Below are 6,000 nucleotides of genomic sequence, written 5' to 3' on the forward strand. Positions count from 1 at the left end.
ACGACGCCATACGACAGCGGAAGAATTCGCATTGGAACGAGTTTCTAGCGGACAACGATAACATCTGGAAGGCAGCTAAGTACTTGAAGTCCGGCGACGATACGGCGTTCGGAAAAGTCCCGCAGCTAGTGAAAGCAGACGGGACAACAACGACCAACCACAAGGAGCAGGCCGAAGAGCTACTAGCCAAATTCTTCCCGCCATTGCCAGACAGCATTGAAGACGAAGGACCAAGGCAACAGAGAGCTCCAGTAGTGATGCCTACACTCACCTTGGAGGAGGTGGAACGACAACTGTTCGCGACTAAGTCATGGAAGGCGCCAGGGGAAGACGGACTACCAGCGATTGTCTGGAAGCAGGTCTGGCCGTCAGTAAAACACGACGTCCTCACCATCTTTCAAGCATCACTCGAGGAAGGCGTGATTCCAAATCAGTGGAGGCATGCCCGGATAATCCCACTGAAGAAACCAGGCAAAGATAACTACACGATCGCGAAAGCATGGAGACCCATCTCGCTTCTCGCTACGCTCGGTAAAGTATTGGAGTCGGTGGTCGCCGAGAGAATCTCCCACGCTGTCGAAACTCACGGGCTTCTTCCGACCAACCACTTCGGCGCGCGGAAGCAGCGATCGGCAGAGCAAGCCCTCGTACTTCTACAAGAACACGTTTTCTCGGCATGGCGCTCGCGCCATGTCGTGAGCCTTATCAGTTTCGATGTGAAAGGCGCGTACAACGGCGTGTGCAAAGAGAGGCTGTTGCAGCGGATGAAGGCGAGAGGGATCCCAGAAGGCCTCCTGCGCTGGGTCGATGCCTTCTGCTCAGAGCGAACCGCAACCATTATGGTCAACGGCCAAAGCTCTGAGAGCCGGCTGCTGCCACAGGCGGGGCTTCCGCAAGGATCACCTCTATCGCCGATCTTATTTCTGTTCTTCAACGCGGATTTAGTGCAGACCCAAATCGACAGGAACGGCGGCGCCATCGCATTCGTCGACGACTACACCGCGTGGGTGTCGGGACCGACAGCTCAGAGCAATCGAACAAAGATACAAGCCATCATCGACAAGGCTCGCGACTGGGAGAAGCGAAGCGGTGCGACCTTTGAGGCGGAAAAGACGGCGATCATACATTTCACTAGGTATACTGGCAGGGTAGACGCGGAGCCGTTCACCATCAAAGGTGAGAGAGTTTTGCCAAAGGATCAGGTCAAGATCCTAGGGGTCATCATGGACTCGCGGCTCCACTACAAGCAGCACATTGCAAGAGCAGCGACCAAAGGACTAGAGGTGGCAATGGAGCTGAAACGACTCAAAGGGCTGGCTCCGTCTGCAACGAGACAACTCTTCACGGCCATGGTAGCCCCCAAGGTGGACTACGCCTCTAACGTCTGGATGCACGCATGCAAGACGAGACCGGCAGCTGCCATCCAACGAGTGCAAAGACTAGGAGCACAAGCAATCATAGGGTCCTTCACAAGCGTGGCGACAGGAGTAGCGGAAGCGGAAGCCTACATAGCGACCATCTACGAACGGTTCTGGAGAAGAGCGAGCAAGCTTTGGGTAGACCTACATACTTTGCCACGGACCAATCCACTCCGTAACCTTCCACGGGGGATCAAGGCGTTCAAGCGGTTCATCTCCCCACTCAGGCGTATTGCGGGCGTTTGCAAGGAAATACCAAAGGGCACCATGGAAGTGATTCAGCCATACACGCTAGCTCCCTGGCAGACACGCATGCAAGCTACACTGAGCGACAGAGGGGAGGAAGAAGAAGACAAGATCAAGGACTTGGCTGAGGCTCAATGGGCAGTCAGAATAGCGACTAGTAATTCTGCAAGGAACGGACTGGTCGGCATGGGAGGAACCGTCCGGCTTCCGCTCTCCATGGCAAAAGCGGGGAAAATCGTCGAAACCTTTTCAGTCACGCTGGGTACGAGGGAAGAACACAACCCCTACACAGCTGAGTTGGCAGCTATCGCTTACGGCCTCAAATGGCTGCCGGAGATGAGGTATCGGGTCATTGTCATCCTGACAAGCAACAAATCCGCGGCGCAGGCCATACGCAATCCCCGTCAACAATCCGGACAAGGGCATATCCGGGACATATACAACTCCATGGAGGCACTTCAGAGAGACAAGAACAGGGTCAACATAGTCTGGTTACCCTCGCGCGCTGAACTCAAAGTCCAGAGAATAGCCAAGATATCAGCCCGCCAAGCAACGGAGCCATACGCCACGCCACGACGAACATCAGTAAAAGCAAAGTCCACCATTCTGAACCAAACAAGGGCAGAGCTCCGAAGCGAAAGAAGACTGCCAGAAGGGGTGGGTAAACACTCCAGAAGGGTCGACTCAACCCTGCCTGGAAGACACACTCGCCTACTATATGACCAGCTGTCGTGGAAGGAGGCCAGCGTACTGGCACAGCTTAGGACCGGAATGGCCCGGCTCAACGGTTATCTGTATCAGATTCGAGCGGCGCCGACAGATGAGTGCCCGTGCGGACGGGCAAAAGAAACGGTAGAGCATTTTCTCTTCCGCTGCGTGAACTGGACGACACACCGCAAAGAGATGCTTCAATGTACGGACACTAAGCGCGGCAATATCTCCTTCTTTCTGGGAGGGAAGGCAATATCAGATGGACAGAAGTGGACACCTAACATGAACGCTGTACGAGCGACAATCAGATTCGCAATCGCTACGGGTCGCCTTGATCAGAGGTGATCTACCTAAGTTCTACTAACCCACTAATCTATCAATACTAACTATAAACCCCTCGTACAATCAAAAGCAGGCACTGCTTCAGCCGCCGAAAATAGGAAACTGAACACTTGGAGGAATTGGGCTTCAAGTTGACTTGCTACTAACCTTCACGAGGATCAAGAAGAAGAGCGATGACTAGACCAAAAGAACAAGGCGGGATCCACAAGGGCTTGGCGAGATCAAGGCAAGAACTAGAGTTGTGTATGTATTTTTAGCTTCAGAGCCCTTTGGGCGTGGCCTACCGGGCGTAATAGACGTGTGTGTGTGTGTATCTGCTAATTACGTTGCGCTTTAGTATCAAGGGAACGTAAACGTAACGTTGCTGCAAAACACGACCTGGGAGAAGACCTCCTGCATGCTTCACATATACGGGGCAAAACGCCTTCGCCTTGATGAAAAGTTCCTTGTCATCCGCAGGATGTAGAGTAAAGGGGCAACGGGTTGGAACAACCGTGGAAGTTTTCTGAAGACGTGGCCATCCGACGACAGCCAGTGTTGTCAAGTCAATCAAGGTAACATTTCTCTTTTGAGGTGAGAGAAACATCCCAAAGCCCCTGTCGATGCCTAAGGCTCTGGCTTGTAGTGTTAAACTGCTATTTGTATACCGCATCCTCACAATTTACTGAGTATCATAAATGTAATCATATTGTCGTGAGCATAAGTAAGAGTGAAGACGAGCGAACATAAAACAGAAAGCTCAAAAATAAGTGAGCGAGTCGTAATGATATTAGGTGTGAATGTAGACTAAACTGTGAATGTAATCATAAGAGTAGAGTCCGGAGGGCGAGGAGGAACGACGCAGCCCGAGGGATGGTCAATCTGATTATGTTAAGTGAAGAGTTAACAGTCCAAGCAGAGACTGTGGAATAAGTACCTGAGCGTAAGCGAAGGGGCTGGAGGAGTGCGACGGAGGAGCACGTACGACAGTTAGATAATCAATTGAACATCGTGAAAAACTTCATGAAATGGAGTGAATGTTAGTGAACGAAGAATGTAGATAGTATCATCTGACCTGAGGGAGGATAGAGTAAGATGGGGAGCCTTAGCGACCCATGAAGTAATACATTTCAACTTTTTGAGTTGTCCCAGGAACTTGGCCGGATTACGATCCGGTCACTGTTGAGGATATACTTAGGTCACCACGAACATTGTGAGTGTGTCAAGGTTCCCCCCGATCGCCGGTAGGCGAATATAACTTTGGTTCGGGGGGGGACTTTGGGACACGGGACGGGACGTGACAGGGTATCCATCTCTTCCTAGCGCAGCAGGTTGGGATTCCCCTGTTGGTAGATGACCGAGGAACGAGGGAAGTGGTGATGTAATCGATGGGAAGGAAGTATGACTGGAGAAGAGTGGATAAGCACTAGAATGAGCGGAGCGAATGGGGTGCGTTGAAAGTGGCTGGAATGAGGAATGGAGTAATGAATGAGCGTAGTGGTTATAATCTGGTCACTTGGTTATACGGAGGAGGGTGCGACGAGGTATAAAGACGTAGTCTGCCCCGGCGAGGAAAGTTGAAAGTTGTGTCTTTTAATTATCTGTGTGAAGCAGAGCTGAGTCTGACTTCCTCTAGTGAGGAATCAGTCTACATTTACACAAGCGTGTAAACACGAATGAATGAGTGCTATACATATCCAGGGGATGAAGTGAGTGGCCGAACGACTAAACTTAAATAGGAGCCGAAGGCGAACTGGTGATCGAGACGAGTAGTCGAGTTTCTATAGCGTCGGAGGCGGAGGCCGACGGTTATATTCCCAGAGGGAATTGGTGCTCGAAGAGCGTGGTGAGGGGAACGAACGATATATGGATCACCGGGTAGGTGATGAGGGCATACGCCCGAATGAATATGGAGACATAGTCGATAGGATTCTGGAAGGAGAGGCACCAAAGGGGCCATGTGATCGAACGAAAGGTGAGAGACTTTGTGGAGTCATGCGACCGGAGGGAGATATAATGTTGGGGATGGCGTAAGATATCTTGAAATCCTTTGTAGAGCGGGAGCGAGTAGGTTTCTTATGTTTTATTACTACTAGGATGGTTGATCCGAATAAGGTGAGGTGGTGTCTGGAGGACGTTTTATATGTGGGTATCTGCGTCTATGGGAGCATCGGAGTATGCGATGGTGACCTGAAGGGGTGGTGCCTGATGGCACTTATATAATACGTAAGTGTAGACTTAGTCGAGTAGATAAAGTCGAGGTTGACTGAGACCCTCGATTTACCGAGAGGTGTGGTGAACTTGGTGAGCCTGACGTACGAGGAGTACGGCGTAGAAGCCTCAGGGAGACCGAGTAGGGATCAAGAGTAAGATGGCGTTAGGCTAGCGCGGCCATACTACGTCGCACGGGTCGAGTTTAGGACACGACTAATCATAAGTCGTGAACCATTTATACTGCAATTTTAACCCGCCCCGGGGCAATGGAATTTAATTAAGTGGGTGTTACTGAAAACGGAAGTCGTGATGGCTTTATCTACGTACATATCTAAATGTATAGACATATGCATATACTTAGTTATATAAGAGCGAGCATGATAGATAGTAGTCGCGAGCCATAACTATTACCAAAAAAGCTCAAGTGGTGAGCGACTTGAAGTAGATATGCGAGCATTGAATTATTTGTTGTAGTAAACTTGACTGTAATCTTGAACGTGAATGTGAATGATAAACGTAGATGTAAACTGTAATCAAATATGAGTCTGAGAGGCGAGGAGGAATGACGCAGCTGATCGGATTGATAATAGTCTTAACTCAAATGAAGAGTTAATACCCTAAGTAGAGACTGTGTTAAGAATTACGGAGCCGAAGGCGATGTGCAAGAGGAGAGGGAGCGAAGCGACATTGATGAATGCTAGATAATAAATTGAATAAGAGTGAAAAATAATATGAAAAGAAGTGAGTGTGTATGAATGGAAGATGTGAATAGTATTATCTGACCTGAGGGAGGATAGAGTAAGATGAGGAGCGAAGTGAGTCATTAAGTAATAGAAACTCGAAGAGGACACGATGCTAGGAGTGTCCCAACTCAGTGACCGGATTATAATCTGGCATTGTTAGTGAAATATATCGAGCCATAGGCGAGATGCACTCGAACGAAGTGAGAGGTCCTGGTCCCCCCCTATGACCGAAGGTCATCTTTAACTTTGGTTAGGGGGGGGACCTTGGGACACGGGACGTGACAATACCAAGGAGCACTTCCAGGCTTTAGCCGGTTGGGCTGTCACCTGTTGATAAAGGAGCGTAA

The sequence above is a fragment of the Fusarium falciforme genome, chromosome 10 (genome assembly GCF_026873545.1).
Source record: "Fusarium falciforme chromosome 10, complete sequence".
Lineage (NCBI taxonomy): Eukaryota > Fungi > Ascomycota > Sordariomycetes > Hypocreales > Nectriaceae > Fusarium > Fusarium falciforme.